This window comes from Camelus bactrianus, chromosome 20 (assembly GCF_048773025.1).
Source record: "Camelus bactrianus isolate YW-2024 breed Bactrian camel chromosome 20, ASM4877302v1, whole genome shotgun sequence".
Lineage (NCBI taxonomy): Eukaryota > Metazoa > Chordata > Mammalia > Artiodactyla > Camelidae > Camelus > Camelus bactrianus.
This window is the reverse complement of record NC_133558.1, coordinates 3156509-3169008: the sequence shown is the minus strand read 5'-3', so window position 1 is coordinate 3169008 and position 12500 is coordinate 3156509. Positions and strand designations below refer to the sequence as shown.

General features: G+C 49.7%; 1 protein-coding gene across 6 annotated transcripts in view; it reads right to left on the bottom strand.

The window, feature by feature from the left end:
* The window catches only part of FARS2 (phenylalanyl-tRNA synthetase 2, mitochondrial), a 247342-nt gene that overhangs the window by 111298 nt on the left and 123544 nt on the right, over positions 1-12500 (bottom strand). Inside the window, exon 6 of one of the 6 annotated variants that reach the window (XR_012500924.1) lies at positions 641-767. The exons of the other annotated variants lie outside the window; for them this stretch is intronic. The gene's annotated coding sequence lies outside the window, so the exon portion shown is untranslated. The remainder of the gene's footprint in view (positions 1-640; positions 768-12500) is intronic. 6 annotated transcript variants of the gene reach the window in all.

The window sequence follows — 12500 nt, the reverse complement described above, 5'->3', positions numbered from 1 at the left end:
CGGTAACAAGGTTAAGGCACCCCCAATAACTGAGAATGTGACTCAACCTGGAGAAGTCTTGACAGAGGGACTCAAGTTAAAAATGAGGCCCCTACTCGAAAATGACTGGTGTCCTTATAAAAAGGGAAATTTGAGCCCAGAGATGTGCACCCAGGGAGGTGCCACGTGGGAAAAAGCCGGAGGCTGGGGTGATGGGTCTGCAGGACAAGGGACACCAAAGTCTGCAAAGCTAGGGGAGGCTGGGGACAGGCCCTCCAGGTCTGCGGAGAACAGGTGTCTGAGGCCCCCAGGGTGGTGCTCGCCACGGCGGCCCCGGGAAACAGCCCAGCCCCTCTGGGGGCAGGCGTCCTCCTGGGCCTGGAGGAGGACCACGGGGAGCTGGCCCTGGCTACTCCCTGCTCCACACCAGGGAAGGACAGCTGTCAGATCAAAGGCGGCGGCCTCGGCCTTGCCGGTGTTCACACCCCTGAGGAAAACGTATATAAAACAGAGACAGTGTCTGCTGAGCAGACCGCAGGGAGGAGGACATGAAATAACATCCCTATAGCACATCCTTCATCGTTTTCTAACCAAAACTCGGACTCGGACAGTTCAACGGACACACAGTCTGACAGCTGCCCAAGACCCGGCGGCAACTCACCAGGACGCCACAGTGCCTGGGGCGGGACACGGGGCTTATCGGGAAGTGAGGCTGGGGTTTAACGGGACGCTTCCGTCCTAGCTGGCTCCTTGCTCCGGACTCGCCCCTCCTGATGTCGCCATGGACCCTGTGAGGTGAAAACGCTCCACGGTCAACCAGCCATGAAGCAGCAGAGCCACGACCCAATGCTGGGCCAGGCCGGGCTCTTAACCCCTCCGCTTTAAGGCCTCCCCTTTAAAACAAAGGGCTCACGGTGAGGCAGGGCCCCCAGGCACCGCCACTACCCTCCCGCCAGCACCATCCAGCTCCCTGGCCCAGAGCCTCTCTCTCACGTTTTGCCTCTGAAACGGCTTACTTACCCCTAAAATTCTATTGGTTCCCTGAGCTCACTCCTGATTGGTTGTTTCCTCCACTCCTGATTGGTTATTTCCTCCACTCCTGATTGGTTCATTTCCCTAACTTCTGATTGGTCCATTTGTAGTACTTCATTTGCATGGAGCTCACTTCTGATTGGTTATTTCTCTCCCTCCTGATTGGTCCATTTCTACAAAGCTTATTCCTAATTAGTCAACTTTCATTATACCTTATTTGCATATGATGTTGCAAAGTGTAAACTGGCAGCCTATAAAAGCCTGTGTAAACGTACAGATGGGGTCCAAAGCTTGGAGTGTTAACTCCTCTGGGCTCGCTGGTGTAATGAACTTGACTTCTCCAACTCTGCGAGTGCTGCTTGGTCTCTCTCCTGGATCCAGGTTGCTGTCACAACCGAGCTATAACACATTTTTTCTGCAACAACGGAACCAGCTCAGCTTCTAACCCTGTTCCCTCACGTGGCCCCTGCAGCCCAATTAGCAACTGTAAATGAGGCCAAATCTAACGTTTATCCCCAGGGTGCCTTCCGCGACATTTCCTTTCTCACTGACTCATTTAGCTTTTAGGTTAATTATCTTGATTGGTAAGCACTTATAGTCTGTTTACCGTCTATGTGATCGTGTTCTTCTCTAAATTAACTTAAAAATCAGTGTTACCTATAAAAATAGTGTGCACCACCCATGACTTGGCTTTACGTCCAAATGAGAGCCCTTACTTTAATCCTATCCAATTGTTTTGTAATAAAAAAACTGCTTCTCAGACTTGGCTGGCAGGTTTGGTACTTGACAAATTCAGGTTGTTCTAACTCAAGGCTTCATGCTGTCTTGATGTTTACAGATTTCCTCCCTTTGTTCCAACATTTTGTTTTCCTCTTACTTATTTTCACCGAGCGCCAGGAGCACAGCGTGCTGGTCAGAAGGAGGCACAGAGCCCGCTCGGGAAACCTTTGTTCCGTTACTTCATCAAGAAACCACAGGAGACCCACACCAAGTTCTAAGCAGTCTTCCAAACTTTCAGGAAGTTTCCCATATTTGTTCTTATCTTTTGACAGAATTTCAGTTCTGTTTGAAGATCCACAGAAAACAAAGAATTTCCACAATGAGATCACGCGGAACAATCATTCTGGCAACTTTGTATGGAGTTAACTTCCTGTTTCCCTAGTACGGCCCCCAACTATCTACTGAAGTTCTTAAGAACAGAAACAGAATTTCAAATCTTACTGAATCCTCTTGTAACAGGGAAGAACAAACCTGACTCCATATTTGATCTGTTCCTTTGGCTCTAACCCTGGGCTCTGTTTCCTGGGCTTAGCCGTGCTGGTTCTGCACATTCTGTAAAAGAATGTTGCCTAGAGCTTGAAACACATAGGAGAGCCCATTCTCAAGGTTCTGACCTTTAAGGTTATAACATTTTCCCATTCATACAGAGATAAAAAGTTGCAGAATAGAAAATGACATTTGTTTAGATAAAAAAAAAATTTCTTTTGTACAGCAATGGGAACTATATTCAATTTCTTATTATAACCTTTAATGAAAAAGAATATAAAAACCAATATGTGTGTGTATGTATATGTATGCCTGGGACATTCTGCTGTACACCAGAAATTGATACACTCTAACTGACTATACTTCAATAAAAAGTTAAAGAAAAGAAAAGAAAAGAACACTTGTCTTGTTGGAGGTTTACAGGGACACCCTGACCTGACCCATGTGGACAGCTGTAAGAACAAAGGATTCCGACACGAAGAGGTTTGCAACAATCACCTCCCCTTCCCCTTTTTAGTATAAAAGGAGCCTGAATTCTGACTTGAGGAAGATGGTTTCCCAGGACTTTAGTCCCCCGGCTTGGTCTGCTGGCTAAAATTGTTCTTCTTTGCCCCAACACCCCTCCTCCTGATTTACTAGCCTGTCATGCGGCGAGCAGAACGAGTTTGGACTTGGTAGCAATCTCAAATTTCCTTTAAAGCTCAAGAATTCTTTATTTAAAGCAAATCAGATATGACCAGGCGCAAGGAAAACAAGGGTGGCTCCTAAGACCTCAGTTAGGAAAGTGGGAAAGGCCACCAGCGCACATGGCCCCACGGGCTCTGTAGGGCGGAGGGGTCCGGAGCACAGTTTAAGAGCCCTGCCCGAATGTCATGGTTTTGAACTTAAGAAACAACGAAAAAAGTAAGCCTCAGCAATCCTTGTTCAAGTAAAATTTCACCCGTGCCTCTGAGGGTTAAAGAAGGCACCGCAGCGGGGTGAGGCCTGCAGCGCAGACTGCTGCCTTAGAGCACGGGCCGAGCATTCGCACAGAACACAGATGCCAAAAGTCAAAGAATATCTTTTAGGCGTGACGAGCATGTCCTGAGATGGACTGTGGAGAAGGTCGCACACTTCTGTGAGCCTGCCGAAGGCCACTGAGTCGCACAAGTTTCACGGGTGAATTGTCGAGGACATGGATTACATCTTAACAAAACTGTGATGAAAACAATAAATGAGTAAATAAATGTCTCAAGGAAGAAATACGGGTCTCTAGAATGGAAAACTTCCGTCTTCTACTCGGTCTCTGTATGTCACCTTCAGAACTTACCACAGGCTTCATTTCTTAAATTCATTTTTTCAGGTTAAAAGATGGAGACTTCAGGGCCAGCATTACCTAGCTTTTCTTCCCAGAGGTAAAATACTTGGAGAAGTTTTGCACAACCATTTACATCTTCCATTAAATTTCGTGCCTGTATCTTCACAGCCTTATACAATCACTGTATTTCAAGTGCCATCACCTAGAGTTTTGTGAGTACAAGCTTTCCCAGTTAACCGTGTTTACCGGGATCTACCCTTCTCCCTTCCGTGTGCCTCAGGTCCGTGAACGGAGGTCCTAGAGGAGAGAATACATCACGGGCAGCCAGGTCTGCTAACCCCCAACCCCAAGTAACCTGGAAACGGCAGAAGCTGGAAACGGCAGAAGCTCCGAGCAGGGCCTCTTTGAGGTGCTCGCGGATTCTGTTTCATTTCACATCATCTCAGTCTCGGCAAGTCCCCGTCCTCACAGGGACGGGATGTGCCGTGAGGGAGAGCCAGGAACTTGGACTTGCCTGCATTCATGCAGAGCGGGCCTTCTGACTCTTCCAGTGTTCAGAGGAAAAGGAGCAAAACCAAAATTAACCTGAAGAACTTCAGACATCTGATTTCCAGTGGCTTGTTCAAAACTGGAGAAAAGATCAAACTTTAGGCCTCTTATAGAATGGACTCCCTTGGACCCGACCTTCTTCATTCCCTCCTCACCCCATCCTCTTCCCCCTCCACTCGTCTGCTGCTCCTTTTAGGCCAGATCCCTTGATACTATGGGTTGGTATCTCTTCCTGACCCCACAGTGTATAAGAATTAGCCCCCGGGGGCCGACCTCCCCCTGTATCTGTGTCTAAAGCTTTGTGCTCTGTCCTGTTCGGAGCCAGAAATGCCCAGGGGAGGGGCATCGGGCAAACTACTTCTGAAAACATTTACTGATTTGGTTTTTCAAGAAAATAGTCTAAATCAACCCTCAGTCATAGGGGAGAAATGGATATGGAACACAAAGCTAACTGTGATGACCTGTTTTTGAGAAAACCTCGTAGGGAGAGGGAGGAGCAGGGGGTGGGGTGGGACGGGATGGGAGGAAATCCCAGGATACGCAAGACGCTGGTGATCAGGTGGGTGGTGGCTGTACAGGCATCCACTGTATTATTATACTTTCTAACAAACATTTTAGTTTCCAAATATTAGATCAAATGAAAATTAAAGAAAAAGTGATATCAATTTTTAGTCATTTGCCCAGAGAAATTATATAACAGAGGGAAACAATGGCCACAGCTGGTGAGTCACATTTTAAAAAGAAACTGTTCTTTTTCTATATTTAAGATAAAATTCCATCTGTTGATATTAGATTCTGTTTCAATAACAAAGAGTTCAGCTTCCTCACGTCAGGGAGAAACATGAAGCAGGATTTTCTTCTGCTCCAAATCCACACGAGTCCAACAAAGTTTACGACACAGTTCACAGAGGGCAGGTGGGACTGACGCCTTAGGTAAAGGTAAACGGACCGCGAACTCGGGGTCCTGATGGAGAGAGCCCCGCCCCTGACTCAGGTGACAGATGGCAGAAAGAGGGGCTTGAACTGGAGCCTGGGAACAAGACAGCCAGCACCCACCAGTCCCTGCTCTGGGTCTTGCCTGTGCCGGCTCCCCTGGCTCCTCAGACCATCCCTGCCACCGAAAAGCTCACAGGCCAGAGGGAAGGAGGTCGTGAGAAGTGGTACGTGCCCTGGGGCAGAGGGGCAGACACCGCCATCTTTGTAAACATGGCTCAAAGCCTGAATGGGGTCACTAGATTACGGCCCTTTCCTGGGGAAGTCACACCTTCCACGAAGCAGGTAGAAGTCTCAGTAAGAGAAACTCAACACAAGAAGAAAACATGGAGTGCACACACCCCGGCCTTCTGTCGGGCCAGAACCCCCCGACAAGGAGGGCAAGGCGGTGAGTGATCACTTTACGGGAAGACGCTGCCGTCACAGGACGCCCACCGCACAGAGTCCCCGGGTTCGGCTTCTCTCTGAGCCCAAGTCTCCACCTCTGCAAGAAAGCACTTAGCACCTCACACTGTCGTCTGATCAAAACTGTCCCCCATGACGTCACAAAGGCCATCTTGTCAAGTGCACCTGAGAAGTGCTGGCAGGGGAATGGCCCTTCCTCCTCCTCAGGCCGGGGCTTCCTAAAATTTAAACTACAAGGACCAAGTGCGACCCAACTGTTCTGACCCACTGGTCATCCGAGCCGTGCCACCCTTCCTCCCAGAGGCCAGAAGAGGACCGCATTCTCACTTCCACGGCGCTGGGGCGGCCTTATCCCTTAGGTACATACTTCAGAGGATTAAAGGACAGATCCTTTTGGCCGAGGGGATGAAGGGATGATGGACAGGAAACGTGGACATGCTGAGGGCCGCCTTAGACTTTGTTCTGAGGGCTGCAAGGTCGACTGTGGAGCCGGAGACGGGGGAACCAGCACAGGGTGCCCCAGGCTGAGCACGAGGTTGGGGGAAAGCCCTCGGGTTTCCTCTCAGGCTGGCACAGCAGCTGACCTTGTGGGCCAGTTACTAATCACCTGCTTCGGCTCCAAACCTGCTTCTGCTCAATCTGTGTGAGGCTGGGCTGGGCTCAGCAAAGGGCATTTCTGTTCTGCCAGTGGTTCTCTGGAGGGAGGCTGCAGACGGGAGGAGGGAGGCTGCAGACGGGAGGAGGGTGGCTGCAGACGGGAGGAGGGAGAAGGGACTGGCTCCCCTCCGCAACCTCCCACCCCTACCCCCCGTCTCCGTCTCTTCAATACTCAGCAAGAAAGCTCTCCGAGGGCTACACCCTCAACTAAAGTACCTCCATCCCTGCAAGGAAGAAAATACCAGACTAGGATCCTTCAAGTTTCTATTCCTTTATCAAAACAAAAACAAAAACAAAAACAATAACAAAACTCAGTGGTTTTATTGATAGAGCCCCGAGAAAGGGAAAGGATGTGTGAGGAGCACCAGGAGGGGCTGGTGCTTCAGGGAGGATGCACTGGCTGGAGGACGCACCGAGGAGGCTGCCATGTGGCCGAGACCCCCCCCCACCACCCTCAGCCAGGGTGGCACCACCGGAGTCCAGCCAGCTGCTGCCCCGAGGGGCTGGTATTAACTGCGGGATAAACAGCACCGATTCAGACAACCTCCCCCTGCTCTCATCAATCAGCACAGGACGCTTCCTCCGTCCTGCCCCCCAGGGCTTCCCCTCCGCCCTGTTCCCCTCCGCCCTGCAAGGTCATAAGGAATTTAAGCCTGAGCCTGAATAAAATGGCATCAAACATTTTCCTAGGAGCTATTTTCCAGTCACCTCCTTCCCAGTCACCTGCGGGTTGGACTGGTTTGCAGGGCCTCCCTGGAGACCCCGTCTTCGCTCCCACGGAAAGTGTGAGGAACCGCAACTGGACAAACCAGCTGCTTGGCAGCGCTCTCCAAGGCCCTGAATCTCTTATTTATTTGTTTATTGCTTGGCGAGGGAGGCAGAAAAGGGTGAGGATGAAGGGAAGAAGACTGACTCCCCCGTCCAGTTGGAGGGCTGTGTTTCTTGGCCACATCTCTTCTCGCACCTGCATCAGCTGGTCAGGCAGAGGCTGGGGAGGGCGACAGGGAGGTGCTGGAGTGGTGAGCCTCCCGGGAGAACGGGCAGGGGAGTGAGCTGCTGGAGAACCCTGAACTTGCCCTGAGCCGATACACTCGTGACCTGCCGCCTGCCCCTCCCCGCTCATTCCGCCCACTGCCAACGAACCAGGACCGTGACAGGGCCCGGGGCGCTCAGGGAGGCCGTGCCGGCCTCACCCTTTCTCGGACTCTGGCAGGGAGATGAGGGAGACAGCGGAGATGGGAGGGGAACGAGGATGTGAGAGCCCAGGCAGGAGAGCAAGGAGCTCTAAAGCAAAGGCACCAGATGAATCCAACACACAGAGTCATTGTAGGATGGGTCCTCCAGCTAAGTCATACAGCTCCCGGATAACCACACTCTTGATTGACCCAATTCCTCAACTGTGGTGGTTTACAGAGAAGGTATCATAACGAGGCTTCTGAATAACATGGCTTAGTTTTATTGTGATTACTAGGACTTGAATACATCAAGGAGCCAATCCTAAGGACCAACAGCCTTAAAAAAGATACAGGCTTTTATTTTTATTCTACAAAAAAGTAAATGTTTATTTCTCCCACAAAACTCTGCTTTCTTTTCACATGTAGTTATTCCTAAAGACCCCTGGCGCCATGTTTTGGAATGAGAAAGAGTATTGGAAGGAGGCTATTACAGTAACAAAAATAATGCATTTCTCTTCCGTCTGCTGCCTCTCATCATTTGGTTTCCATGTAACCTAATTCTTATTCTGATCAGAGGAGAAGGAACCGAAACCAGGATTTTATTAACACCATCGATATCTACCCACGCTCGGGCCTGTGCACACACATGGTCCTCGGGTTCTAATTATGCATTTTACAGATGAGCATCCCTGGTTGCTCTCCGCGCAGATGATGGATAAAGGAGCTTTTGTTTTCAGAGATTTATTTCAAACACCTCTTCATTAAATGCTATTTGGAGGCAGATACATATCTATGGAAGGTTGAGAAAAAAGACCATGCTGATAAAATAACCATCAAGGAAATGTGTCACTGCAGAACCTAAGACGATCTTTCTGCAAAGGACACACTGGAAACACACACACACACACACACACACACACACACACGTGCACGTGCTCACACGCATCGGGGAGGAAGGAGAAATTCATTACAAAAAGACGTTTAAAACCTCTTTGAAAATACATGCCATTCCTATGCAGAGGGTAATAAGCACTTGAGGATGCAGATGGGAATGGACGGCTGCCTGTCTGCCTTGACGGCGCATGTGATGCTCAGCTCTGCCAGAGAGCCTGCTGAACTCTGCTATGTCCGCCTTACAGCTTGGATGAACGGGCTCATGAAAGTAAAAGGAAGGGGGGGGGAGTGGAATTCTGGTGCGGGGTGGCATCCACAGTGGACGGGAGCGGGCGGACCCTGCCTCCCACTTCTTCCCGGGGACCCTCGCCTGCACACGCAGGGGGAGGGGGAGGGGCAGCCAAGGAAGCAGGGCCAAGCTGGTGCTGTTCCCAACAGAAACAGAGACATCTCCTGGAAAAATCCACCTTTCTGCTTCTGAACTGCACCACAAATTGGATGGAAAAGCTATTGAACCCTGAGGCAGAAGCAGTAATTTCCTCAGAAGGCCTCACATTTAGGGACACAAAAGAGAACCCGCCAACGCAGGCTTCCCCAGTGACAACGGCCACCTGCCTGGGCCCAGATCGGACGGCAGGGCTGTCACGTGCTCACTGGCGGCAGGAACCCGAAAGCCTGCATTCAGACCTGGCTCCAGTGTCTACTCTCAGAGCGAGGGCCCGGGGCCCATGGTGGGTCCTTTCTGGGTCTTGGTTTCCTCCTCTGTAAGATGGGGATATTAATAGTATCCATTTCATAGGGTTTATGTAAAGTGCTTAGAACAGTGCCTGGAGGCGTGCGATAAGGACAAACAAACAAGTCTATAAATAAAGGAGAGAGTGAGTGGGCTGGCTTCTGTTATGGAACAATTTGATTTATTAGTAATTTAACTGGCATCCCCATTTCACTGGAAGAGTTTAAACTGTTGTACAAATGAAATCGCTTAGAAGTAAAGCCGTCTTCATCTTCATCCATTTTACAGATGGGGAAACTGAGGCACTGGAGGGCACACAGAGGCATATGTATTTCTTCCACATGGCCTCATCCAGCTGCACGCACCACGGGAGCTCCATAAACACTGGGGCCTGAACTGACCCTCCTGAGGCCTGAGACTTAACTGGGAACATAACCTTGCCAGAAGTGTCCTTTATTTTAATTTCATTCCTTTTACAGATTCTAATCACTATGGAAGAACAGTGATGGATTCAGCACGCCGAAACACTTCACCACTTTGTTTTCACAGTGACTTTTTTTTTTTTTTTTTTTTTGAGTGCGGGGATCATGTTTTGGGCCCAGGGAACACTCTTTCATTGGTAAGATGTTTGTTTTGAGTGTCACTGGTCCAGCGATGGATGGACCAGGGCCTTACTAAGCACTGCTGTCACAGGCCTCAAACATCTCTAAGTGCCCATCACTGGTCACCCTGCTCTGAAAACACTCCAGGAATCAGACGCTAACTAACATGTAACATGTATATGTTACAGAACATATAACACATCACACCAGAGAGCCTGCAAGGTGGAGTGCTCTCGGGTCAGAATGACATCAGAAGCCTCACATTTTAACATAAAGGACCACCCTGTTTTGTTACAAGATTGTCCCCCCCAAAGTTTTTTCTACTTTTGGTAAAGGTCTTTTCTCCAGTGGATGGAGTCTGATTAGAGGCAGCCTGGCCATGGACAGCTTTACATCAGTCCACGTGCACAAGCCTGGAGCCGTCCGGTAACCAAGGCCCGGCCAGATGGTCAGATGGAACCACTCACAGGAAACTGGTGTGGCTGGCTGTTCTGACTCCCACCCCCAAAAGCAGTTTCACATGGTTCATCCTGACAGTTGGATAACTTAGGGCAGATTTCTGCATTCTCTAAATCTCAGTTTCCTCATCCATAAAACGGGGATATCCTGAGTCCATTCTCTGTGTTGTCATAGAGATGGTAGAAATGTGTGGACAGTACTTGGCACTGTCACTGTGGGAACATCAGTCCTGAATAAAGGGACTCATTACGTGCAGCAACGATGCTCGCATCTGGTTCTGATGCCAACTTCCAGGAAGAAACCGGGACGGGGAGCATCTCACTGTGGTCCTGGAAGAGTGCCCTGGGGAGCGAGAGCCTGCGTGCCCAGCAGGGCACATGGCCCTGCCGCCGCCATCTCTCTCCCTCTCTGGCACTGAGAGCAGCCGCAGTTCTCACAAAGCAGCTGCCAGCCAGAGGAGGGTTCCAGAGCGCAGAGCAGAGAAGCCCAGCTTCCTCACGCACCCCTGGCTGGCAGCCCGCCTGCGAGATGCCCGCGCGGTGCCCTGCGGGACCCTGTCAACAACACTGGTTGTGACTCCAGCAGCAGTGCTGGCAGGCGAGACAGGTGACTGTTTTTTCAAATAAAAAGCAAAATGTAGACCATCTAAAGGGCTCCCTCTCTTCTCCTTGGTTTTGTTTGTTGTGTTGTGTGTTTTGTTTTAACTTCTTTGGCAGTCCTGGTCACGTTCTGGAAGCCTCTCTCTCCCCGGGGGTGCCAGTGCTCCCCAAGGCAGGAGCCCTCCCAGCACTGGACACGAACCCGACCCCCAGTACACAGATGGAGAATAGCAGAGCCAGCCCTGATGATGGCCTCTCTTCTTCGTCACCCTGCACACTCAGAGGCTGCAGACCTTCCAAACAACCGTGTCCTTTTTTGACTTCTGTCAACTCGGCCACGCTGCTAGGATTCCAAATACTTGGCTTAATAATTCCATGCACGTTGAGGGATAACTTTCCAGAACCAATGAGTGGACCACTGTCCCAATGGCTCTGTGTATCCTTTATACTAAACGAGAGTGGGTCTGGCCACCCAAGTTCTCCACTAATTGCACGTGTTGATAGATACTTCATATGTCTGTGCATCTTAGCGGAGATGGAACCAGCACTCCGTTTGGAAGTGAAAGGGCTACCTGGACCCGAAGGGCTTTCTCAGCTTTCACAGCGTGAATGGTGGTCTCCAGGAGCACAGTGGTGACTCACATCTGAGAGCACTGTCCAGTCCTAGCCCTGCACGCAAAGTGATTTCCACATGCAAGGTCTCAGTTACTCCTGCCATGCGAGTCTGGGGGATATTATACCCATTTTACAGGAGAGGAAACTGAGGTTTAGAAAGAATAAACCTCTGGCTGTAGCACCACAGGGGGACAATGCTGCTGGCCATCTGGGGGTCTGGGCTTTGGGTGAGTGCAGGTTTCAGCACAGGGCTACCCGGTTTCTGGGGGTGGCCTTCCTGTTTGACTGGACTATTCAGTACAGTAGACACACCTTGGGGCCTCGGTTTCTTCAAACAAGAAATGAAGGTAACATAACCCAGAAAAACAAATTGTCTTGAACGAACTCCACCCTTTCTTCCTATGAGTACTAACTTATGACAGAGAAAAAGTAGATGAAATCAAAGGCAGGAAAAAAAAAAGGCAAAGAAGAGGATGAAGATTTGAGTCCCAGCGAGAGGACAGTATTTTTTTAAATGCAATTTTGTTTCTGAATAGACTTGCAGGTATATTAAGTCTTATTTGTGTCACCAGTGAGTGATAGTGTTGCCTGGTGATTATTTACGTGTTTATAGGAAAGAAATAACCACAGAGAAATCAACAGTGCTTCAACACGACATCCAGCGCCGCTCACAGATGCTCAGCGCACATGCCCTCCACTAAGGAGGGAAGGATGTTGAAACAAGCAAAAGAACACTGGCTTGGGGGAAAAACAGCCTGGTCCTCCGGCTGAACCCGGAGAAAAGGCATTAAAACCTCATGATTTTTCCTTCTTGTGGGCAAAGTCATGCTGACAAAAAGTAAGAGCTCTAAAAATTGGGGAGTACCTTTACCTTAAAGTAAATTTAGCAGCTTCTCACGTGGCAGGAGAAGGGTGTATACACAGAACTTACTATGTTCATTTAAATACATGAATACACTGACATTTACTGACAGAATAGTCAAGACCGACGTAACACTGGTCTATATCAGGCACTGTGCTAAAAATACTACGTACAGTTAAACGGCGTGCTCCTCACAGCAATGCTCTCCTGCGAGTAGGAGTTAATATTACTGCCCGTTTACAGGTGAGAAAACGAGTCCAGAGAAACCCTACAGCTTGTACGCAGGACGGCCGGGGCTTATGCAGGTGGTCTGGCTCCAGAGGTCGTGCCCTAACAGTATTTTTAGTTTAGCTTTGAATCTCTCTTTGACCCGAGAGGTAATG